At 50.7% G+C, this 25,584-nt stretch overlaps 2 long non-coding RNA genes across 4 annotated transcripts in view; one reads left to right on the top strand and one right to left on the bottom strand.

Annotated features, from left to right (window-relative positions):
* The window catches only part of LOC141424139 (uncharacterized), a 49,622-nt gene extending 30,411 nt beyond the window's left edge, over nucleotides 1–19,211 (top strand). For all 3 annotated transcript variants that reach the window (XR_012449037.1, XR_012449036.1, XR_012449038.1), the window contains 4 exons: nucleotides 3,388–3,494; nucleotides 5,011–5,700; nucleotides 6,555–6,671; nucleotides 17,438–19,211. This is a non-coding gene — a long non-coding RNA (uncharacterized lncRNA). The remainder of the gene's footprint in view (nucleotides 1–3,387; nucleotides 3,495–5,010; nucleotides 5,701–6,554; nucleotides 6,672–17,437) is intronic.
* LOC141424140 (uncharacterized) lies at nucleotides 14,959–21,108 on the bottom strand. The gene is made up of 3 exons (XR_012449039.1): nucleotides 20,888–21,108; nucleotides 20,429–20,543; nucleotides 14,959–15,735 (listed from the first exon to the last, which is right to left on the bottom strand). It is a non-coding gene; the product is annotated as an uncharacterized lncRNA (long non-coding RNA).
* Nucleotides 21,109–25,584: the final 4,476 nt, after the last annotated feature.

The following is a 25,584-nucleotide window of genomic DNA, read 5'->3' as shown; positions in this document are numbered from 1 at the left end:
CTGGATAAAAGTGCAATATCCTATCTGAAGAATAACTCAAGAGGGCTGGTGGTGTAGCTCAGCTGGTAGAGCGTCTGCTCAGTAAGTATGAGGCCTGGAGCTCAACCCCCCGTACCAAAATAGAAAAACAACAATTTTAAAATTAGTTTATGGGCCTGTTTTCTTAACCTGCTTATAGCAGGAAAGGCTGCTATGTTGGTAATTGCTGGGGTTTCCTTCCACCAGTACCTAATGAGTGCAGGCACCGGGCAAGTTCCTGCCTCACAGTTACAACACACAACCATTAGGTTGGAGCAAGCCCAGGCCTCCTGGAGGGTGGAGAGACCAGTAGTGCGGAGACCAAAGTTTGGAGGTGTGGTCTGGGAAAAATTCCTGGTTCTGAGACCCAAAGGGTGAAGATGAATTGGCCACATGAAGGAGGATAGCACATGGCTGCACAAGGAGAATGCTCCAAGCAGAGGCAACAGCACAGGGAAGATGCCTTTGGGGGGAGGGGTGCCACGTGCAGGGGCTGGAGGTTGGAACACAGCCTTGTTTGTGGGTTAGGTCTTTATTCTGAGGCCTGGAATTGCTGGAGAGAGTCTCGGGGCACGAGAATGTGCAACGCCATATGGAGGAAGGACTGGGGGCCAGAGGGGTGAGGGCGGGAGACCTTCCAACAGGCTCCTAACCATCTGCCTTTCCTCCCCCATAGTGGGAACAGCCCCTCCTGTCCCCGTTAGAAAGGGAGACAGGACTTTGCTTCTCCTCTTCTTACTCCCATCTTCCAGGGTGCGCTTGCATGAACACACTGTAGATCCCCTGGTGGAGGAAGGACAGAAATAGCTTGGGGGGAAGTGACACAGAGTCATTTGCCCTACCAGAGCTGGAAAGGGTCTGGAGATTTCCTCCTGACTGAAGAGTCACCTGTCCCCTAAGGAGTTAGTCTGAATCTAGGAGTATTCCTACCCTTAGCAACTCCGGTAGCCTCCAGGATTCTCCTTTCTTCCCCTTCCACTTCCCTTCCTCACCCTTCTGCTCCTCTCTCCTTTGCCTTTTCTTTTCTTTCTTTTCTCTTCTCCCTCCTCCTCCTCCTCCTCCTTCTTCTCCTCCTCCTTCTCCTTCTTCTTCTTCTCCTTCTTCTCCTTCTTCTCCTTCTTCTCCTTCTCCTCCTCCTCCTCCTCCTCCTCCTCCTTCTTCTTCTCCTTCTTCTTCTTCTCCTTCTTCTTTTCTTCTTCTCCTCCTCCTTCTCCTCCTCCTCCTCCTTCTTCTCCTTCTCCTTCTTCTTCCTTTCTCTCTCTCTCTCTCTCTCCCCACCCCCCTTCTTCCCTCCCTCCCTCCCTTCTCCCTGTGCTCACCATGGACCTAGGTCACACTGTCAGGGGAAGGCTGGTTGTGTGCTGTGTGGGGAGCCCAGGGAGGTGCCCCCATGGCTGCTCAAGACTGGAAAAGGATTTCAGGAGAACACAGAGATTTAGAGGACGAAACTTCCTGCTACAGCCTCCCTAAGCCTAAAATCCATTGTTTTTTTGTTTTTGTTTTTTTGCAGTTCTGGGATTTGAACTCAGGGCCTACACCTTGAGCCACTCCACCAGCTCTTTTTTTGTGATGGGTTCTTTCGAGATAGGGCCTCTTGAACTTTTTGCCCAGGCTGGCTTCAAATTGCCATCCTCCTGATCTCTGCCTCATGAATAGCTAGGATTACAAACATGAGTCACCAGTGCGTGACCTAGCCTGGAATCCTTGTGGCCCTGCTGCATGGAGGGCTCAGCTGGGCCAAGCCAAAGTTGCATGGACCCCTGGGCTCCTGCTCCTGGCCCTATCTCCAGCTCCCTAAGCTCCCTAAAGCACCTTCCCACACAGGCACCTGGGCCCAGATATGCAGGGGCCTCAGTGGAGTGCTCTAGGAAGATCCCAGCTAGCCAGAGTGCAGCCCTGACCACCATGGCTTCTGAAATGCATCTGTCCACTTTTCTTATCTAAACAGCCCTGGCCAGCAACCTCTCATTCCTTGTTCATCTTTCCTCCTATCCCATCTGGCCCCCACACTGTAGCCAGACAGATGTTTCTATAAGAAAACTCAGGTCCCTGCTCTCCTCAGTGTCCTTCCATGGCTCCTCATTGCCCTCACAATGAAAGTCAAACTTTGAGTTATAGCTGACAAGGACACTCTGACCTCAGTACCACACACACACACACACACACACACACACACACACACACACACACACGTAATGAGCTGGAGGGCACGGCCTAGGATCCTGCTTAGTTTCCCTCCTGGTCTTTGCATTGCCAGTGTCCACTTCCCAGCACCTATGACTCCCAGGCAAACCCCTCCTGACCCTCAGGTCTCTCAGTTCAGAAGTTAACTCTGGTTGGAGGCAGAAGCCTCTGACCTCCATGTAGGCAGCCCCTTCAGGGCTGGGGGTTACTGCCCCCAGAACTTCGTTAGCCATGCCACGGACCACACTGTACAAAAATGGCTCTTTAACATAAATATCCCCACACCTCCCTGAACCCATAAGAACTCAATCTGTCATTCCAAGTGCATAAAGGAAAGAGTGCGGCACAGAAAGGAGAGTGGCCATAGCCTGCTGTAGAGTCAAGGGCCACAGACACTATTGCTGTGCTTATGGTAATGTGGCAGTCATTGTCAATTTGCTGACTCTGTGCCTGGCACTCCACTGGGCATTATGTCATTTTGCACCTCTCCCCACCCTGTGACCTTGAGAGAGGGGCATTATTGCCATTTATAGACAAGGAAACTACTATGGTATGAATAGGATTTGTTCCACCAAAGCTGATGGGACCGAGCCCCCATGTGAGGTTCTGAAAGGTAGGACCTTTCAGAGGTGATGAGCTCATGAGGGCTCTGTCCTCATTAGTGGGTGAATCCATTCATGGATTTTGTTTTTTTAAGGTGTGTGTGTGTGTTGCTGGGGATCAGACTCGGGGCATTGCACATTCTAGGCAAGTGCTCTACCATGGAATGCTTCATGGATTAATGGAGTTAGAGCGGGTCTGTTATAAAACCCAGTTCGGCTCAGTCTCTCCTACGTGTTCCTCTTCCCGCTCTATGCCCTGGGTTACCTCCAGATTTGCAGAGTCCCCACCAGCAAGAAGGCCCTTACCAGATGTGGGCTCAGAAACCTTTATTTACCCAGATCATATAGCTAGAAGGTAGCATGGGCTAGAGATTTCTAAGGGCGGGGTAGGGGTTTTGAGGTGGGGCCCCGGGGCCCTGTGAAATGCATTTGGAAGTGGAAAAGGCCATGGACCAACTCTAGAACACTCAGCAGTCCCCAGAAATCACCAGGGTACCCTGCTCCACACCAGAAGGAGTCCTGTTCCTGGCTGAGTCCCTGAGGAGACGTGTGTGACACACACTCCCACCCCCAAACCTTCCAGGAGGTACAAGAGCAGCCTGCCTCTCGTGACGCCCTTGTTCCACGCAACATCTTTCAGAACAGAAGTCCGGGAAGTCTGAGCACATCCCCTCCTCATCAGGGCAGAAGGTAAGGTGCTGAATTTAATAGCAAAGCAAATTTGGCTGGAGAGGAAATGAGATTTCTTTGTCAAGGTGAGAGTATGGGAGAGCTGGGAATGGGGTGGAGTAGGGGGGACACGGGCACTTTGGGGGGGCTTCGAAAGGGGGAGTGCGGATCTGGAATTATTAGAATGTTGATTATGTCCTCTTGATTGTTAATGAAATTCTTCACCTTGGAGTTCTGGACCAGGGGGAAAGCAGCCCGAGCTCATTTTCCCACTGATGAGAGCAAGAGTTAGGGCAGGAGGGGGCAGAAGATTCTCTGCTTAGGGAGAAATTAAATTCTGCCTAAACAAATGGGACTGGACAAGCTGGGCTGCTGCCATTTGGAGGCAGAGCCCAGGCTGACCTGAAGTCCCCTGTGGAAAGAGGATGGAGACTCCTGGATAGGAAGTAGCCCAAGTCCTGTGACTTAGGCAGCAGAGTGCAGCTCCAATAATGACAGCAACACTGAACACCTTGGGTGCAGCCTGAGCAAAAGACTGTGCACAAATCATAGCACTGGATCCTCCCAACAGCACTTAGAGGTTGGTACCATGATTATTCCCGTTTTGTAGATGAAGACACTGAGGCACAGAGAGGCCAGAAGCTTGCTCAAGCTCCTGCAGTTGGAAAAGCATGTACCAGTCCATGTTGCTTGAGATTTGAAAGATGCCCAGCTCTACTTCACTACCTCCCTGAAACCCAGCTATCTCACCTATGACATAGAGCCAATAATAGTTGTCGCCATAGAGGACTCTTGTTAGGAGTTGACGAAATAAAAAAAATTAAACACAATGTAACACAGAATTAATTCAGAATGTAACAGAGAATTAATTCCCTTTTGAGCCTTGCTCTCTGCCTCCCATAGTAGGAACTGGCCCTTCTTATTTGGCTAGTTGAGCATCTCTGATTGGTAGGACTATTCTAGGCACTGGGGATACACAGTGAACAAAATGAACAAAATCCTTGCCCAAGTGGAGGCAGACCACAAACACGATAAATAAGGAAATTCACGTGTATCAGAGGTGAATGCACTAGAACAAAACCAAGCATCAAAGCAAGAATGGAGAGGGAGCACTTACGGAGGGCAATGTGAAGGGAGCGAAGGAGTGAACAAGCGAAAATCTGGAGGAACATTCTGGCAGATGAACTAGTAAATGCAAAGGCCCTGCTGTGGGGCCAGACCTGGCATGTTACAGAAATGGCAAGGAAGTCAGAGTGACTACTTAGCAAAGGCAGAGTAGGAATTGAAGTTATGAAATAACAGGGAAGTGCAGATTGTGTTGGGCCCATGGGCCTTTGAAAGGAAGGACTCTGAGCTTTTATCTGAATGAGACAATAATCCCCCAGAGGGTTTTAGGCATGATCTGGATTGTGTTTTAAAGGTACCTCTCTCACTGGCATTGAGCATTGGCGGTAGGGTGCCCAGGGCAGAAGCAGAGAGGAAATTAGGAGGCTACTGCACTAATCCAGGTGAATGTAGATGTCTCTTCCTCTTCCAGGGAGGAAGAGACGCAGGTGGCGCTAAGAGGTTATGTTCTGGATGCATTGTGAAAGTAAGGCCAACAGGCTGAGCTGATGATCCAAAGTGGGGAAAGAACGGAAAATCACTGCTGATCCCAAGGTTTTTGCTCTCAATCCCTGAAGACTCACCTCACAGAGCTCTGTGAAGCTGTCTCCTGCCTCTCGACTGTCTGCTTCCACAGTCCAAGCCTTTTACCTTACAGAGCCCAGGGCAGTGGAGCCTGGAAGCAATCAGCCTGACCCAGGTAGAAACCTGCCCAATGGCCTTTGGGGCTCCCCACGCCCTTCCCTCAGTGCAGAAGGCCCCACTGCAGTCTGATATTCACCTGGGCAGCCCCTGGAGTCCCCAGCTCCTCCTGAGTTTAGTGCTCCCTGCTTTTTCCCCTGGAACTGGCTCTGCTCATCGCTCTCACCTAGATGCCTCCCAGACTGCCCTTGGATCTCAGCTGGAGACCTTCACTGCCCTGCTTGATGAAACCTGGTTCCAGCTCCCTAGTCATGAGCCTCCACTCAAGCATCAAGCGCCTCTTGCATTGTGTGATCTTTTGATGAAAGTCTGTCCCCACATCTGACTTCAGCCTCCAAAGGGCAGGGTCCCACCTGTGTGTCCAGAAGCAGGCCATTCACCAGAAGAGTCAGTAGGTTCGCCATGGATCCTTAGGCACTTGGTAAATTAACTTTCATTGACCTAAAATCTCCAGCTGCTAGGTAAATGCCTGGCCCAGAGCAGGCGCTTCACACTTATTTATTGAAGGGATGAATCGGAGCTCTATAAGACCATGGGTGTTCTTGTTTTTGAAGATGTCATTCAAGGAAAATGACACATCTTCTGAGCCTCAGTTTCCTCATGTGGAAAGACAGCAATAAGAACACTACTTCATAAGTCTTTATGAGGATTAAAAAACATAAGGCATGAGCAATGACTGGCACCAGTATCTGCTCGATAATTGTTCCTCTAACACGAGTTTACATAATTACCACCTTACAACTCCCCTGTGCGCCCCCTCCCCTGTGCCCTCCCTTCATGCCCTCCCTTCCCCCACAGCCCCCCTGTCCCCAGCTAAAGGACTCCCAGGTGTGGAATCAACAATGGCTCCCCTTCTCCCCCAAAATCCCCCAATTCACCACTGGTTACATATTGATCCTGTTTAACTTTCCCAATGGATGATAAACATGAAATTAAAATGACTTCCTGGAATATTAATGTAGTAAATGGCCCTATTAAAAGAAAGAAAATACAGCTGAGAAAATTCGCTTTGATGTAGCATTTCTGCAGGAGGCTCATTTATCTGCAGCTCAGATTCTCCAAATGAGATTCTGAAGGTTTCTCTGATGTCTCTTATTTTTCCCTCACCCAGGATTTAAACAGAAAATAGAATCACAAGCTAGTGTCATAAAAACATGGGCCTTTTCCCTCCTCAACCAAAAAGCAAATGAAAACAGGGCCAGGTAGATGTCAGTCTCTGCAAACAAGGGGCTAGGGATGCCCAACTCCTCCGTCTCCCCCACATCTTGCCCACAGACCATGGTCCCCACTGCCAGTCTAGCCCTGCTCTGGGCACCAGAAGGTACTTGGAGGCCGATGCTGCTGCTGCTGAAATGAGGAAAGGAGACTCACCCCACAGGGCTGTGTCCCAAGGTGAGTAAATATTCTGATTTCGTGGATTTGAGGTTGTGGCTCTGTCACTTTCCTGAGCTTCAGTCTACTCATCTGTAAAATGGGAACACTGATACAGAGCAGCTGTAGAGATTAAAGGAGCTATATTGCATGTGGCAGGGCTCAGTACTGTTATGTTTATTACTGTTATTACAAATACTAATTTGTTATGATAGTCATTTAGACCTTGCCATAGTGTCACCTCCTCCATGAAGCCTTCCCTAGCCCTAGGGTGCCTCTAGGCAGTCCCCACTCCAGGCTGGCTACTGCCTGGCCTCTTGCTCCATGGTGGCTGGTCTGGGTCTTACCCATGACTGAATCCCAGGGGCACAGGGTAGAACCTGAATGTCTTAGAGTCAGAGACACTGGTAGTGGATATCCTGTCCCCAGCTGGCAGGATCTGCAGGTTTGTGTTGTATAGAGTCCTGCCACACAATCATGAGAGCTCAGAGTGCCCAGCTTGGGGATGACTGTCCCTCCACTTCCTCCAGCCCTGGGTCCCATCTTGATGCTGGGGAGCCCCTTCCTCCCCCAGCCTAAGAGAGGTGGCAGGCAGAGCAGTTGGGATCCAGGTCCCCTGGATTGACTCTTCCCCTTTCTTTCTTCTCTTGTCAGTCTCTCCATTTCCCCTTCTCAGCAACTTCTGCTGAGATCCTGGGGCTTCTTTGAGTGGATGTGGCCCTATGGGCAGGTGGATGGGTGCCACATACCCTCTGCCTAGGCTGACTTCCTTGGGTGGCCCTGGAGGTCTGGAGTGGCCCAAAACCTCCCTGGCTGAGTAAAGCCAATCTCTGCCACCAGCAATAGGATTCTTCTGGCTCTTCCCGCTGCCAGAAGGGCTTAGGGCCCTTATGCTGGGACCCAGAGAGCAGCTGCAACCCTGCCAAGCAGCCCCGGCCCAGCCACGCACACATGCACACACACAGTCACACATAGGACCCCTCAGATACTCTGTCACACACTCTAGTCCCTGTGGTCCATAGCCACAGGACTCAAGAATGAACAGGGACCCCTGTGGACCAGGGGCAGGGCTGGGGCTGTGGAAGCTCAGCCCACCTGCTGGGCCACTGTCCTCAGAGACCCCTCCCCCAGTCAACCCACAGGCCCCCTAGCAGGAAAATGAGAAACTGGAGCCCAGGGGTTAATTTGGGGGAAGCAGCAGCTGCTTGAAAGAGTGAGGGCAGCCTCAGGGCAAGGGCTGCTCCTGCAGCGATAATGACTGTGCGGGAGGCTGGGGCTGGGGCTGCCATCCCCAAACCAGCATACAGCACAGGCAAGGGATATGCGCTCACACACACACACGCACACATGTGTATGCACACACAGAAAGACGCTCTGTAACCATCTGGGCATGAGACAGCTCCTTACACACAATTGCACAAGTACCACAGTTGCTGTTTGTGTGTGAGTATGAAAACATTCACAGACCCAGGTTGCAAGCTGCCCTGGCACTCAGAGGACGGAAGGCGCATGTGCACACACACACACACAGACACACAGAGCTACGCCTTCCCAGTCATTGTGTGTTAGGGTCTGACTTAGCATGTGAAGGTGACCCCCATCACTGCACAAAGGCAGAGGACTCCTCCCTGTAAGAGAGGCAGAGTTGGGGACATATTCCCAGAACCCATGGTACTGGCTGAGCTGTCTTTAGTCATGCCTTGATCTCCTCCCTCCTGCAGGTTCCACTTCACATAATATCAAACGCTGTCACACACACCCAATCTGTGTTACATACAATCTGGAGATGTGCACACACTGAGCGGCTTTGCATTTGGCAGAACGTGAAGTTTTGTCAGCATTTAATTAAGCATTCATTGCTTGTGATGTCTTCATGTGAGTTCTTATCATAGTTGAGGTCATTGATCTTTCTCAGCTGAACTCTCAAAAGCCTTTGGCCTGAGTCTAGGGTCCCTGGTGAATGAGAGATAACAGGGAACTAGGGATAAGGGTGGTGGGGTGGGGTGCGGTGGCAGCAAGCATGGATCAACCAGGAGCCATGGGCAGGGAGGAGACCACCCCCCCCGCCCCCCGCAAGGGCTCAGCTGGGTTACTAGTTACCATTTCTTGGAGCCAAAGAGAAAGCTATTTGACAACTGTGGGGCCAGTGGCCTCCACACACACAGCCACACCAGAGCCCATGCCTGGACAGAGTCGCGACATATGGGCACCAGCACAAACACCCAGACGGCTGCACTGCTCATCGCCTGCACACATGCCCACCTGGATTGCATTACCTGGCCCACCCCAGACAAACCCACACACCCAACAGACCGGCCCCAGGCTGACTCAGGCTCATACACACCCAACATGGAAAGCCACCCAGAGGCGCCCCTGGGCAAAGTCATCTATGGACCCCCAACCTGGCTCTTAAGTCCACACAGCAAGACCCACACCGGCGCACACTGTAGATGTCCACATCTGAACACCCTCCTCACCCCAACACTCCCTGTCCTGTCACCAGGAAACACAGCGTCCCAGCGCCACCGAGCCCAAGGGGGACTGACTAACAGGAAATTCTATGAATGCCAATTAGAGCAAAGTTTACTGAACAAATCGTTTGCAGTTGTGCCCCGGAACCATTATGAATTTTAATCTCACATTGCTTTGCACTGACGTGAGGCTCACAGATGCCAGGGCCTTTGGTACCTCCTCCCCTCCCCTCAATCTGGGAGGTGCCATCACCCAGCCTCAGATCCAGGGGCTCCAGGGCAGCCTTCGGCCTCTACCAGTCCCAAGGCCAGTGCCATCAGCCCAGGCTTGAGTGACCAAGGATGCTCAGAAGGTGGGCATGAGTTTTGGAAACACGTGTGTTATGGATGAAGAAGACCCTAGATTTTCAAGGACCCCAGCAGTCTTTAGAAGAAGATGGGGGCCCTGGAGCCTCAGGGATCACACACAGAAGTGAAGTCACAAATGCTGATATTGACACAAAATTGGCAGAAACACATACAAGCACGCAGATGTTGAAACCGTTCTCTTAATACTATCTCAATAACACAACTTCCAGTATATCTATCTATCTATCTGTCTATATAGCAACCTCAGTCCATAGAACCATTTCCAAAATAAGTGAGACCACATCTTCCTTTCTTCCTCTCCTTCCACCAAATCCTTCCATAGTTTTCCGTTGCTTAAAAACAAACCCTGGTCTGGTTTGCAGCCTCCATGCACCACCTTACACTCCTCACCTCACAGTCAGCCCCTTTTCAGCCTCAGGGCCTTTGCACATTCTATTCCTCTACCTGGAAAAGTTTACCTAGTTAATGCCTACTCATCTCAGTTCAAAAGTCACTTAGGGAATCTTTTTTGACACCCCTCAAATAAGCCTTCCCTAGTCTGTGCAGTTAAGAACATTAAATGCTCTTGTTGTCCTCTCATCATTAGAGTATAAAGTGCCTGCAGACAGGGACCGTAACAGCTTTGCTCCCCACCGTATCTCTAGTGCTAGTGTTGGGCCTGGCGTGTAACAGTTTCTTGGCATGAGTCAGCTTTTTGTCATAATAATGAATGCTGTGTCACAAATTGCCTCCAACTTGGGGTTTTATGCAACAAGAATTGACTTCCTTCAGGTTGACTGGGTTTCAGCTGACCTGGCCTGGGCCCAGCTGGTCCTCATCCTAACCTGTGGGTTGAGTGCAGCTGCCTGGGTAATGTTCAGCAAAAGGCAGGGACACAAGAGTCACCAGCCAGACAGGCACCCCTAAGGCCAAAGCAAGCCCTGACACCATGCAAGGGTGTGATCTGGAAGGAAATGAGGAGCTAGGAGCGGGATCTACCCAAACACATGTACTGTAAATGTCTATGGCGTGGAATCCAATACTCCCTCTGTGCAAGGCACTGGGCTAAGCACTTCACATGCATGACTCACTTAGTCCTCTGGGCAGCCCTGTAAGTATTCTTAACCGCATTTTTAAAAAAGTAGTTTAATACAATGCCCTGTATAGCTATCCTTATCTCAACCAGCAAAACCCCTTGTTCCTTCCTATTATTGCTTATACTCTCTCTACAACAAAATTAGAAATAAGGGCAAAATAGTTTCTGCTGGGTATTGAGGGGGGGGAGAGGGAGGGGGTGGAGTGGGTGGTAAGGGAGGGGGTGAGGGCAGGGGGGAGAAATGAACCAAGCCTTGTATGCACATATGAATAATAAAAGAAAAAAAGAAAAGAAAAGAAAAAATAAAACCTGTACAAAGCACACAACTCAAAAGGTATCAAGTGTATATCATGAAAACTAGCTCCTCTTCCCACCACAACCCCAGCTCTGCTCCCTGGAGTCACGTTGTGGACTTTCTGAGACAGCCTGTGCGCACACACACACACACACACACACACACGGTCTGTCCCTTTAAGAAGCGTGATTTGGTTCATATCACATTGAAACTTTTCTGCATTTGGTTTCATTTTGTTGATGATGGTGGTGGCGGTGGTGATGGTTTTTCATTTGTTCCTTTGAGACAGGGTCTCACTATGTAGCCTAGGCTGGCCTTAAACACAAGATCCTCCTGCCTCAGCCTCCTGAGTGCTGGGATTACAGGTGGAAACCACCATGTCTGGCTTTAACTTTGTTTTTGAAGGGCAGCACCAGTCACTGGCCTAACTGACTTACGCTGCATTGCGTCTCTGGCTCTCTGACTTTCTTCCTCCTCAGTCACTCTCTCCCGCAGTTACCTTGAATTCCAGCAGTGACAGGAGTGACTGATGAATATCTTAATGACAAAAGACCCAAACTGCCCCCAAGCAACAGCAAGCCTCACAGGACAGATCATCCCATGATGAGCCCCCCCCCCACCCCCCACCCCGGAGTGAGGGCAATCACCCGTGACAGGGAGGCTGAACCCCAGAGCAGGAGTGATCATCTCCTGGGAACCAGATTGCTCCCCTCAAGTGGTGACAGCAATAGTGACTTCCCTAGAACCCTCATGGAAACAGAACTGCTATAAGATCAACCAGGCCATTGACCAACCAAGATGACCCACTCCGTCGACTATGCAGACCCCAACCCCCTCCCTTTCCTATAAAAGTCCCTGTCAGCCCTTGGAGACAGAACCTACTCATCTCCTCTCCCTGACATGGCCATGTTGCTTAAGTCTCCTTTCTCTGCCCTTCTCCACTACATATCTCTGGTTGGCATTTGGTATCGGGTGTCAGAGCCTCATCTGTTAGGACTCCTGGAGCTGGGGCTTTTACCATAAAACTTCGCAACATTTTCAGTGAATAATGTATTTGGAGCTCTTTCCTTATGGGTTAAGTGGACATTATTTTTCACCTACTTCCATTTCACAAATGAGGAAACTGAGGCTTAAGGAAGTTACGATACTTGTACACGGTATTACAGCTCCAAAGAGGCCAGGCTGGATTGAAACAGAAATCTGCCTGACTTCAGAGCTTGTGTGTCTAGCTGCTCTGTTCCTCTGACATGGCTGGGGCCCTGTGTGGTCCCCAACATGGGCAAAGTAGGCCCAGATCAGAACCCCTGGGCTCTAGCTGGGGGCCCTGTCAGGGATGAGGAATGGCAATAGGAGCCTCATGGTGCTGGGAAGTCCCAGGTCCTGGGTATGAGTCGGTGGGCTCCTGGCTCAGCCCTCTGCCCTCAGACCACTCACCCATCCTGATGCCCCAGCACAGGCTCCAGACAGCTGTTCCCTACACTTAGTCCAGCCTCCTCTTCCTCTCTGCTCCATGACAAGAGAGAGAACATTTCCTTAGCAGAGAGGCAGGCGATCTGCCAGCAGTCCTAACTCTGCCTCTCCCAGGCCTTTGAGCATAACGGAAGAGTAACTCCCAGGGCTCTTTCAAGAGTCTCGGAGGGAAGAGAGGGCTCACTGAGAGTCAGGGGGTGGGGGGGCAGGAATGCAAGTCTGGAGGATGCTTGGTCCCCCCCTACACACCCTGTGTTGACTGTGATACTGGTAGGGAGGACACTCTGATCCCTGCTATGGGCCTGTTTCCCCCCCACCATCTCCCCCACCCCCCCCACCCTCCCCACTCCCGACCACACACACACACACACACACACACACACACACGCACGCACGCATGCACGCATGCACATGCACACATGCTACAGGGATTTTACAGTTGAGTGGCTCGTGGCCTGTCTCTGAGGATGTGGTCTCTGCTAGTTATACTTACAATATATTGAACTCTCATGTGTACGTTCCAGATGCATGGAATCCTGTCCCACAGGCTGCTCCTGACAATTCTACGAACTAGATATTATTCCCAGCTGACACAAAGAAATTGAGTCTCAGAGAGGCTGTCTCAAGGCCAGGAAGAAGGGAAGGAAAATATTTTGTTTTTCTGAGTCTCAGTTTCCATCTCTGTAAAGGGGGTACAATAATGCCCATCTCTTATAACTGCAGGGGAATGAAGAAAACTAATCAAGCAAACTAAGCTGACAGAGGCCTGGCACAAGGGTGCATGCCTATAATCCCAGCTATGCAGGAAGTAGAAGTAGGAGGATCATAGTCCAAGGCCCATCCCAGGCAAAAGGCATGAAACCCTATCTGAAAAAAATATCAAAGCAGGAGGGAAGAGGAAGGAGGGGAGATGGAAATATAACGGAGGGGATGAACTAGTGCAAAGTACACTGAACACATGGGTGGAATTATGAAAACGAAACCCCCTCGTATTGTGAATGTAATGCTAACACTAAAAAAAAGAGACAGAAACCAATTGACCTGGCAGCAAAAAATAAATAAATAAAGTAACCAGAGAAAAAAGGACTGGAGGGGTGGCTCAAGTGGTAGAACACAGTGCAAGGTCCTGAGTTCAAACCTCTGCACTGCCAAAATCTATCAATTAATTAAATAAAAACTAAACTGACAGAGTCACAGGCACATGGCAGGTGATCGGAATGTGTGAATTCCCTTCCCCATCTTCTTGGAGGTGAAGATTGGGTTGGGACTATACCTTGGAATCATCTGGCAGCCTTGAGATGGCCTGGTGCAGGGCCCCAGCCTTGGAGACTTGGAGACAGGCTGAAACCTGGACATCAGGATTCTTAAAACCGCCCTAAGGAGTTCTAGTGAAAAGTTGAGAATCACTGTGTTCTGGACTTTGAATGAATGGAGAGTGGAAACTACAGGCCTTTTGTCCTGTTCAATCTCGAAAGAGCTTGAACCTCAACCAGCTCTTTCTACTCCCACCCCTCCCAATCCATTCCTCCTTTTCAGACAGATCCTTAAAAGTGAAATCAGGCTGGGCGTGGTGATTCATATCTGAATCCCAGCTATTCAGGAGGCAGAGGCAGGAGGATTGCAAGTTCAAGGCCATTTTGGGCTATCTAGTGAGTTCCTGGGCAGTCTGGGCAACTTAGTGAGAAATTGTCTCAAAAAAAAAAAAATCAGAGTAAATAAATAAATAAACCTTAAATCAGAGGCTGGGGTGCAGCTCAGTGGCAGAGCATGTACTTAGCCTGCACAAGGCTCTGATTTGATCCCCAACACTGCCAAATAAAACAAAACAAAGTAAAACAAACAAACAAACAAAAACTGCTTAGATTGGATCAATAACTTCCCATTACATTGAACAGTTTAAAATAAAAAGAAATCCACCTCCTCACATAGTTGGGAGCCTGTACCCCTGCAACCCTGTCATCAGTCTCCTTAGCACTGCCCCTCTGTCCGTCCTCTCTCCAGTCCTCCTGGACAGTTCCCACAGGGCCTCTTGATCCTCTCCAGCCAGGCCGCTTCCCTGGCTGGCCTTCTAGAGTTGGCTCCAGTTGTGCTCTCCCAGACATTGTCAAATGCATGATGGGATGAACAAACACCACTTAAAATCATTCCTTCCCTGTGTGTTTGCCTGTTCAACATCTCTCCCTCTCTAGATTCTCGGCTCCAGGAGGACAAAGTCCCTGTCTGCAGTGAGCGGCTAGCACAGCAGCTGGCACAATCAGTGCTTACTAAAAATTTTGGGGTGGCGGGGGAGGCTGGGATGCAGCTCAGTGGTAGAGCACTTGCTGACATGAGTGAGGACCTAAGTTTGATTCCCAGCACCACAAAATAAATATTTGTTGAATGAATGATATCAGCACCACAGCATCTTGAAGGGGCTAGATGTGATGTTTTGGAATATATATATATATATATATATATATACACACACATAATGGCCTCTACCTAGTGAGCACAGTCAGCTCTCCATGTCATCTGGGGATTCAACAAACCTCAGATAGAAAATACTCAGGAAAAAACATTGCGTCTTTACTGAACGTGTAGAGACTTTTTTCTTGCCATTATTCCCTAAACAATACAGTATAACAACTATTTACATAGCATTTACATTGTATAAAGTAGTACAAGTCATCCAGAGATGATTTAAAGTATACCAAGGATTGTGTAGGTTATATGCAAATACTACACCACTTTCTAAAAGGGACCTGAGCACCCACAGTCTGTGTATGCAAGGCAGGGCCTGTAACCCATCCCCCGAGGATGCTGGAGATGAGGGCCGACTGGACTTAGGGCATCCCAATTCAGTGGGACAAATGGAGAGAATTACAGGGCCTCCCTCTTTCCCATCCTCTCTGCACCCTCGAGAGCACCACTGCCATGCTCTGGTTCACTGTCCTAATCCTATGTCCTTCCTGCACATCAACTGCTCCTCCTCCTGTTCTCTCTGTGGGTTCCTGGGAAGGTCCCTGACCAGTCAAAGCAGAGGGCACATGGCCAGGAGGGTGCAGCCAGTAGCAGCCAGGCATTAGTTAAGGCCACAGGGGAGGGCAGTGGAGGGGCTGGTGGGCGTGATCTGCTAGGCCTCGGGCGTGGAGAGGACCGAGAGCATATGCTTCTGAAGCCCTCAGAGCACACCTCCAGCCCTGCCTCACCCTTCCCACTCACATCCCCAGCCTGCTCACTTCCCCTCACTCTTGTGGCAAGAGGAAGGACAGGTATGTAGAAGAAGCCATGTAGCCAATGTCCAAGTCACCTTTTTCTCATCTCCACCATCTTCATGGCTGACTGTGCCGGCACTGTGCTAAGCACTTTCCACACATCCTTTCAGTTCTTCCTCAGCAGCCTCAGAATGTCATCATTGCCATTACCCTTAAACAAAGGAAGAAACTGAGGGTCAGAGTGATATATGTCTTTTGCCCAAGGTCATCACATTTGTCTACCTCAGAGCCCAGCTCTTTAAACAATGCCATGCCTCTCCCCAAAAGGCTACTGCTTAGCACAAAACCTCTAATCCTGAAAGGACAGCTTTGAATAAAGCACACCTTCTTCTCAAAAAAATAGTGGTGATGCAGCTGAGCCCTCCCATCATCTTGATAGTAGCTTTTCCTTCATGCTTAGTAGAGGTGCTGCAATTACTATGGGCACCCCTGGCATATGGGAATTTAAAGGAAGACAGAACCATAGGATGTCAAGCTGGCAGAGACCTAATGCCACACCTCTCAGCTCATAGGTGGAAAAAAAGAAAGAGGCCCACAGAGGCTTCCCACACCCACCTAAACGCAGCCATCTAAATTGGTGATTCGGACTCTCTTGATATCTGCCCATGTTCTCACAGCCAAGCTGGGTCCTCTGCAACCAACCTCGTTGCTGCTTTGGAAGATTTCCATTTAGAACTTCAGCCCTCTTCCCCACAGGCCCCCAGAGCCTCCTGCCTCCACTCATTTCTGGGTCTTTCATGAAACTGTCCTAGCCTGAGCTCTCTTCCATTAGATTTTGTCCTTGGAGCTGGGGCTCTCTTCCCCTCCCTTTCTTCCTTCCATCTCTCCTTCCTCTCTTCCACCCCATCATCTTCCTCTTCCCTGTTCTGCAGTAGTTGCTGGAGCCCAGGTGCCCCCAGCCCACCATGCCACGTGGCCACCTTCCCTGGCAGACGAGGGCTGTGGGGGTCCTCTGGCTGTATCGCAGTGCTTCCAACTGCAGCTTCTCCTCTCTCAGGGTTGCTGGAAGATTATTAGATAATTTTCAAATTTGTAAAGCGCCTTAAGCCCCTCAGAGGCAAGGTGGTATATGAGTGTAATAACAACACCAATCCTATCTGTCAGCACCATTGAGAAAATGAATCTTGTTATCCTCAGGAACCAGCCGCAGGAACCTCAGCAAGAAACAGGAAAATAAAGCATGGCACTGGGTCTCCTGACCAATCAGGGGAGGGGAAAGTGCCACCCAAGAGCCGAGGTGGCATTCAAGACGTCCTCCTCCCCACCCCAGGGTTAGTGGTAAAGGGCTCTCAGAAAGTCACCCAAATTGCCTCTGACGCTTCACCAATTAAAATGACTTTAGGACAAGTTGAAATCAACTTAGGGAGCAAAGCATTGTGATTTCTGGAACTCTCCGAAGGCGGTGGGGAAGGCAAGTGTCTGAGCAGGTTGTCACTCACTCAGGAGTAATGATGGGAAATCCATCAGGGGACGTGAGCAAGTCTGGTGAATGAGCGAGGCTGTTTACACGGTGTGCCGATCGGAGGAGGCTGGCTGACATGTGTGTCAGCTTTAATCCTAATGAAGTTCTTGAACTCCGCACTCACCCTGGCTGGACTCACTGTTGCCAACTAGTCCTTTGGCTAGTGACTGGCGGGGGGAGGGGCAGTAAATTCTGCAGGCAGAAAAGACTCAGTGCAAGTTTTGGCTCTGTCACTGCCAGGCCTGTGATGGTGGACAAAGCACTGAGTTTCTCCGAGCCTCAGTTTCCCCAGGTAGATAATAAGCATGATGGTAGTGTGACTCATAGTGCTGTCTGGGGTGAAGGGAGAAATGAACCGAACTGACTTTTCACTTCTTGGTCACCTCCCCAGGTCCAGCTTGGCCCATGAGAGAAAGGAAAGTGAAGTTCACCCCTCTCCCCTAAGAGGGAGCTTCTTCCTGCTGTGTGACCCTAGACAACACTCTGAGCCTTGGTTTCCTCAGCTATAAAATGAATCGGCATGTAACCTCTTTCGAGGTCTGGAAAATCAGCAGAAGAAATTACAGAGACTGAAATACAAAAGACTCAAGTCAGACTGCAAATGAACTTACAGGCAATCAGTCAGCAACATGCCCACTCCTTCCTGGGCTCTTTGGCTGCATCTAAGCAAAATCTCCCCCAAGAGAGAGGTTTAGGATGACTGTGCTAGAGAGAAGGCAGAAAGGTGGCAGGGCACTCTGCACATGCTTAAGCAGGCGGGAGAATGAGCCTGCCACGTCCCTTTGCAGGCTTTCTTTGAGTCTCATCCTCTCAAGACCTTGTGGAGCCTGTAGTGACCCTGAAAGGAAGTCACTGGCCCATTCTGGAGCACAGGTCACATCCTCACAGACAAGCCCAGGTCAGTGTCAAACCATGGCTCTTTTATTTAAGGTTTTCATAAAAAAGCTCCCATGGGCTGGAAGAATGGCCAGGATCTGACTCTTCCTGCACTGGACATGGAGCCACTGTGCCTGATGCCTGGCTTGACCTGCTCACAAAGAGCCCTGCAGAAGTTTCCCCACCTGAGCCAGACAGACACAAGGCACCTTGCTCAGCTTGGGCCCCTGCACCACTGCTGTGGACTCCACTCTGATTTTATTGTAATTTCCTCCTTGCCACAGTTAATAGCATTAGTTTGTTAATTACTGTGTATTTTAAAAGTAAGAGGAAAGGGAATTCCCACTGGAGACTCATTTTTGACTGAGACAAGGGAGTGATTTCTGGGGGAATGAGCTGGCCCTGCCTGGTTCTGCTCTGTGCTTCTTGATAGCACCTGGGGGCATGGATGGTGCTGCCAAGGTGGGCGGCACCCAACCCCTCTCTCCACTGCCCTTCCTCCTCAGCACAACTTCTCAGCCCCAAATCTCTGCCCAAGCCCCTAGCCCAGCCCTGCACTGACATCAAGGAAGCCCTGGTGCCAAGGGACCCAGACCCAGTGAAACAAGGTGCTGTGTGAGGAGGCGGCAATCCATTGAGTGGATGAGCTGGAATTTGGGGAGGGGCTCACACATTGAAATCGCATGGGAGCTGCAATCGAGGTGGACACAGGTCCTGGCAGAAGGAGGGATGTTCGCTGTGATTGTGCACAGAATTCTGGGTGAAGGCAGCAGGGCTGGCAGGCCACATCCTGCAGAGGAATGGTGCCTTTGGCAACTCCAGCAGCTGAGGGGCTCTGAGTATAATAGCAGCACCTTGCTCCCCACTGCTACCACCTGGCGTTATAGGGAAAAGAAGCTGGACTCAAAAAAAAAAGAAGATGGACTCAGGAGGAGTTGGGGTAGAGCAGAGGAAAGGAGAGAGGGAAGGAGGCAGGGGGAGAGAGGGAGGGACTCACAGACAGAGAAGGATGGAGCCTGAGAATGAGTTCATACAGTCTAGAGGAGCTGATTAAAATCCTGGAAGAAAATGTGATGGAAAGACTTTCTATCTTCCTATTGAGACATTTAACCTAAAAGAAATGAGTTAAATAATTTATACAGAGAACCAGTGAAATTTGCTTTGATCAAATTAAAAAATATGACTGTGGAAATAAAGTGTCCACCGCGTCCTTTCCAGGCGGCAGAAAGAGCTGCTAAGAAACAAAATGACAAAGACATAAAAATAACTAACCCTAACCCGGCGAATATTAGCACCATATTTTTTGGGAGATTACACAGCATCACTATAGGCCACGCAGAGAAATCCTCTCTAAGCACCAACAGGAGAGGTCTTGCTCATTGTGGAAGCCCCATAAAAACCAGAAAATGGATAAAATTTTCTTTTGCAAAAGCGATCCAACTTCACTCAGGGGTTGGCCCGGAAGCCACAGGGGATCAAGTTAAATTTCCCATTTGTGCATTTCAAAAAAGGAAGAAAGCTGCTCATCTCCCCGCCCCAACTCTGTGATTCTTGAAGAAGAAACACTGTCTCTCTCTCTCTCTCTCTCTCTCTCTCTCTCTCTCTCTCTCTCACACACACACACACACACACACACACACACACTAAAAAGAAAAACCAAACAACCAAACAAAAAACAATCTCACCTGCACTACACAGGGTTGGTAGCAAGGATTGAAGGAGCCTGGCAGGAGGGATACTCAGAGAGGACTCTCTTCTCCCACTGAAGAAATGTCCAGGGCTGGGGGCACACCTCAAGTGGTAGAGCACTTGCCTAGCATGTGCGAGGCCCTGTGTTCAATCCTGCAAGAACAGGCCAAGATGCCAGCTGTCCCTCCTTCATCTACACCTCCTTCCAGACAGCCTATGTGGGGCACCTTTAGTTCACTCCAGGAGAGAAAACTTAGCTTGAGGAGGACCAGTCCCTCTGGCTTTGGGGACTCACTTGACCAAAAGGACACAGTATTAGGGAGATCAATCAGCCAGCGGTTAAAAGCATGGGCTTTGCAGTCAGACATTAACAAGTTCAATTTCTGACTTGACTACTTACATAGCTGTGTGACCATGGTCCAGCTCACTCTAAAGTCTATCTCCTCACCTGCAAGATGCAAGTGATAGAGGGGAAGATCTCCTAGGATGGAGTGAGAGAAGGATTGCAAACAGAGGGCCTCACATTTCTGAAAGTTCCATAAGTTGTGACCAAGTGAATTTTCTTTCCATATCATTAAGGTTTCTGATTCCCAGATGGGAGGAGGGGCTGGCTCCCTCTGTTCTGACTGCCCCACAGGCAGGGCTGGGGTCAGAGGGCAAAAGGGTGGCCTTCCCACTCCCAAAGCTGTCAGTTGAAAACAGAGCCTGGGGTGACACAGAGGACAGACTGTTGAGTGCCTGCTGACAGTTTGGGGGTGGGGAATGTAAGCAGCTCTCAGACTATGTATGTCAAGAAGCGCTTGAACTCAGAACCTACCCAGCCTGTTGGTCTCTGGGTGTCTGCCCTCCATCCTTCTTTTCTGTGCTTCCCCTTCATTTCCTTCTCTATGGAATGATCTTCCCTTATCCATGTCCCATCCCTCGGAGGACCCCTGAAAAATGCAAAGACCAGATGGGAATACAGTCTGTGCATATTGTGGGTTTGTTTAGTTGAATGGTGTGAAGATAAAGGAAGGAGAGGCAGGTGATGCATGAGAGAGACAGAGACAGAGAGACAGAGAGGAACGAGAGAAACAGATGGGAACGATGAGAGAACAGAGAGAGATATAGGAGAAGAGAGAAGAGAAGGAAGAGAAAAACATGAAGGGAGACACAAAAAGAAAGAGAGAAATGAGAACAGGAACAGATTTTTTTAAAGAAAGGAAAAAGAAAAATGAGAGAAATGTTGAGAGGGAAAAATAAACATTAGAGCCGAAGCGACCCAGAGCGCGCTCACAGGAAGATCGGAGTGTAGCAGCCTGCACCTGCAGCTGTCCGGGAAGCCGGGCTGTGGGTGGGCCTGGGGCACACGCGTGTGCACACAGGCACAGCCGCTGAGCCACTGTGCTAGCGAGAATGTGTCAGCCCCGGGATGGAGATGAGCTGGCTTTTATGTCCTATGGCTGCGCAGGATTTACAAGCTTTTGAAATGCAGGATTAATAAGAAGAGGCCGGTGTTTTAATCTATAATGGAACAGAAAGTATCATTATTGTTAAATAATGCACAGCCTGTCGTTTATTAAGAATTAATGGTTTATCGAGTGCTCAGGTTGCCGCAGCTGCCTGTGCCCTTCCAGGCCTGGGTTCCTAGCTGCTGGCCTGGCTGTCCGAGGTGCCCCCAGAGCCCAGCTGGCCAGGGAAGGCTGGTCGGACAGCACCCAGCCAGCTGGCATGACCTGAGAAGCTCCTGATCAGAGGTTTGGCTTCTCTCAGTGGTCTTCCCGGGCAGGGGGCTGTGGAGTGATGCAATGAGGTGAGTGAGGGGTCACACATTTCTCAGGAGAAGCAAGCATCTGCAGAAACTGCCTGGTCCCGAGACAAGGGAGCCACAATGACTGAGAACTATCTTGGGGTCGAGCGTTGCCCAGACTGCATCACCATCCTACCACACATCCTCTCCATCTTATAGCTGGGAAACAGGTTTTCGGAAGTTATGACATCTGTCCAAGGCCACACCATAGGTGGTAGAGTCAAGCTTCTATTCTGTTCCAAAGCCCTTTCACTCCAGACCTTGGGGCATCAGGTCTGAGTTTCCCTGTTGTCTCAAGGGGACTTCAAGGACAGCTTTTGAGAACTGCTTATAGGGTCTCTGTGCCTGTCACATGGCACTACTACTGCAATAACGAACCAAGTAACAGCAAAGCCAGCATCTCCCCAGCAGGGAACACTGAGTATGAAGCCAGTGAGTGATGTCAGAGATGGCAAACACGGGCCTGACACCCAGCTCTGCATCGCAGTCAAACTCCATCCCTGAGCAATCATGACAAAGAACGCCCTGCCCTCCCCCCCCACCAATCTGCATGGTTTGGGTCTCTGGCCAGAAATACCCAGATCCAGACCCAGAAGCTGACCATGTGTCCACTATGTCTGAGGCAGGAATTAAAGCTGTGCAGCCACTTTAAAGAAGTGACTGAAGTTCTCTGAACCTCTGCTGAATTGTGCTAGTGCCTGCCTCAAAGGATGAGTTCATCCATGTCAGAGAGCAGTACAGTAAGCGCTCAGGTTGATATTGGGGTGGGGGGGCACTGCTAGTGCTGGGTTATTGATCCCACACATGCATGCTCCCAGTGTCCACAGCTCTCCAGTTCCCACCTCATTCATCCATTACTCTGTGCAGCAAGAACACACTTTCTTAGCGACTTTGGAGGGCAGGTTCTGTGCTGGGGATGCACGGTGAGTCAGTAGGAGCCGTGCCTGGCTCCCAGAGGCTCCTTCCTTCTTGTACCCTTTTCACCGCCTCTCCATCCCCTTCTTACCCAGTCCCACTTTCCTTCCCAATTTCTCATGTCCATCTTCTACCTGCAGCCCCATCTCTGCTTTGCATCTTCTACAAGCATCTTCTACTGTCTGCATCCCAGCTTTGTCTCTATGCCCAGGTCCCCACCATGCTTCACCCTCCATTTCACCCAACTCATCCCCTGCCCCACCTTCCTTTCCATCTTTCCTCATTCCTCTCGTCCTCTTTCTCCATCCCCAAGCTCAACTGCACTCCACCTCAACCCCACTCTCCTTCCTAGCTCCAACCTCACACTGCCTCTTCTCTCCTTTACTCCATCTCTGTTTCTCTCCTCCCTCTTCCCCAGAGGATAGGACTCCTTCCATTCTAATTACAGAGGTCCGGAGGTCCTGACAGAGGAGGGGACACTGCCCCCAGAGGCCACTGGGGGAATGTGCATTCCAGGAGATGATCCCCCAAATCCCCCAGGGCTAGTGCAACCCCAGTACCTGTGGTGGGTGGAGCCCGTTCATTGGCTGAAGTGGGGAGGGCACTGACTGAGCAGCAAGCAAGCTCCTTACTCTCCACCCCCATTGTCCCTTTCTCCTCTGGGCCAGCCACCACGCTGGGACCTCGGCCCACAGCCCAGCTCCTCACAGGGCTCCTGTTTTATTAACCTGCCTGTCGCTTCTCTTACCACAGAATAGGGCCTGTGGGGGGGGCTAGAGAGGGGGGCCCTGGGCTTTGCTGGGATCACCATGGAAACAGCAGTCTTGGCCAATCAGTGGGCAGGCAGCACTGAGTGCAGCAGGCAGCTTGGTCTCTGAAGCCTCATGCAGCCCACAGGCTGACCCTGCCTGACAGGCCCTCACAGCCCTTGCCAAGGGAGATGATGAAAGGGGGAACAAGACCCAAGGTGAAGGGGCATAGGAGCAGAGTAGTGGGGTGTGTGAGGCCAGAGGACCCCGAGAGCTGGACTAGAAGATAAGGAGAGCGTGCAGGAAGGCATCCGAGACCCCTGGGGTGGGGATTGGGAGGTAGGATGTTCTCAACAGCAGTGTCAACCTCAGCACTACTGGCATTTGAGAGGTGATGCTTTGTGTAGGGGGGGTCATATGCATTGCGGGATGCTTAGCTTCATCCCTGGCCTCTACCCGCTGGAGGCTAGAAGCATCCCCAGACCCCACCCCCCACGCGACAACCAAAATGTCCCCAGACATTGCCAAATGTCCCCTAGGGGGGCAAACCATCCCTGGTTGACAGCCACTCACTGGTCTAAGCACTCACAGTGCAACGGCTACTGTTTGTGAAACTTGCTCTCTCTGAGCCAATTTTGCTTAGGGGAAGAGAAAGGAAGGGAGGAGGAGGAGGACTAGGAGTTGGAGTGAAAGAGAAAGGAGGAGGAAGGAGCCCAGGCAGGGTTCCGGGTGGGTGGGGAAACCTCTGGAAAGAGGGCTGCCCATTTGTGCTTCCAGGAATAAAATAAGGTCTCTAAATGCCTTTTTGCACTGCAGTTCCTTCTGCCTGGCACCCCTTCCCAGCCTTGCCCAGCTGTCCTCCAGAAGACTCACATCAGGCACCACCTCCAAGAAGTCCTCCCTGATTCACTTGTCAGTATTGTTTTTTCTTTCTACCTCCAAGCTGGTACTCTGCCTCCTGGCTTGCCTCTCACAACAGTCACCCTATTGAGAGTTTCCTGAGTGCCAGACCCTGACTAAAGGTTTTAAGTACATTTAATCTTCCTCACAATTCCATGAACAAAGTACCATTAATGTCACCATTTTGCAGACCAGGAAACTCAGGTTAGGAAACTTGCCCAAGGTCACTAACCCAGTTAGAACTGAAAATAGAGGATTCAAAGGCTGGTTGTCAGGACTCCTCCTCCACCCCCTCCCCCAATGCCCACAGTGTAAGCGAGCATCCCCTGATAGATTCGGAATCCCTTGCCATGCCCAGGGCAGGGCAGGATGGTGTCTCTGGAAAGGTCTAGTGGGCATCAAGGCAACCAAGGCCAAGAAGTCTGAGACTGTACAGTCCAGCCAAACCCGAGCATGGTCTAACAGGGTCCATTCCAGGCCACGCAAATGCCACTCACCATGGCTGCACCTCAGGCCACACTACTTCACTGGACCACTTCCTACCTCAACACTGAACTGTCCCTCAGTACCACGGATGCTGGGTCACGGCCCCCCCTAGTGGCCACAGGGTCATGCTGGTGGCAATGGTGATGGTGAGTGCACTTGGAGATCCCATACCACAGGCCAGTGGGCTCCTCTCAGAGCCCTATTTCCAGGCTCCAAAGCACCCCTGGGGGTTTAGAGCCAGAGGCCTCAAATGACCATCCTTGTGGAGCTGACCCCTAACCTGGGCCTGAGGCAAGGCAAACCTCTGTCCCTGCCTCTCCCCCACAGGAAGAGCCCCTTTTGCTCCTGTCCCATTTGAAATGAAGGACTGATGCTGACCCAGGACTTCCATCACAGCCCCCATCCCCCGTCCCTGCCTCACATTCAGCAGGAAAGGGCTCCAGGCTGAGGGGTGTCTGCCAGGAAGCATTGCGTGATGCTTCTTCCCGCTCAGGTTAGGGTTTTGATCTGGAATCCAGGAGCTGAGGTCCCAGGGGGCTCACATCAGAATTGCTCCCTGCATGCACCACCCGCCTCCCCCAGGAACCTGCCACACAGCAGCTCGGCTAGCTTTGAAGGCAGGGCTCCTGGCAGGCTGCTGTTTCCATGGCAACGCCATCCCAGGCTGCCCTACCCAGTGCTTCTGTCTACCTCTTTCCTCCACCCTGAACCCACATCACCTTCATTCACAGAATAAGAACTGCTTCACAGCTCATGGGCAAAGTGGACACCCCCTCCCCTAGTTCTTTCTGTTTCCCTTTCTTTCTCTTGCTTCTTATTCAATGGAGAATCACAAGCCAGAGAGAGATGTGGATGGAAGGAGTGGGGATGGGAATGGGGCTGAGCTAGGGGTGAGGAGGAAATGGGAAGGAGCCATGGCTCAGCCTCCACCACTATCATGATCCCTCAAGGCCTCTGCTCCTCTTGTTCCCAGCTCGATCTCAATGTCTCTCCAAGGTGAAGATCCAAGACCCACACAGGCCCCTGATGAGCCCAGGCCCAAGCACAGCAGGATCAGGACTCAGCCTCCAGCCAAAGTGTAACTCAGAGGCCAGAGGTCCTGGAACTCAGTCCAGGAGCACAGAGGCTGCACCT

Source organism: Castor canadensis, chromosome 6 (genome assembly GCF_047511655.1).
Source record: "Castor canadensis chromosome 6, mCasCan1.hap1v2, whole genome shotgun sequence".
Lineage (NCBI taxonomy): Eukaryota > Metazoa > Chordata > Mammalia > Rodentia > Castoridae > Castor > Castor canadensis.
Note: the sequence above shows the minus strand (reverse complement) of the source record. Positions and strands in the feature narration are given on the sequence as shown.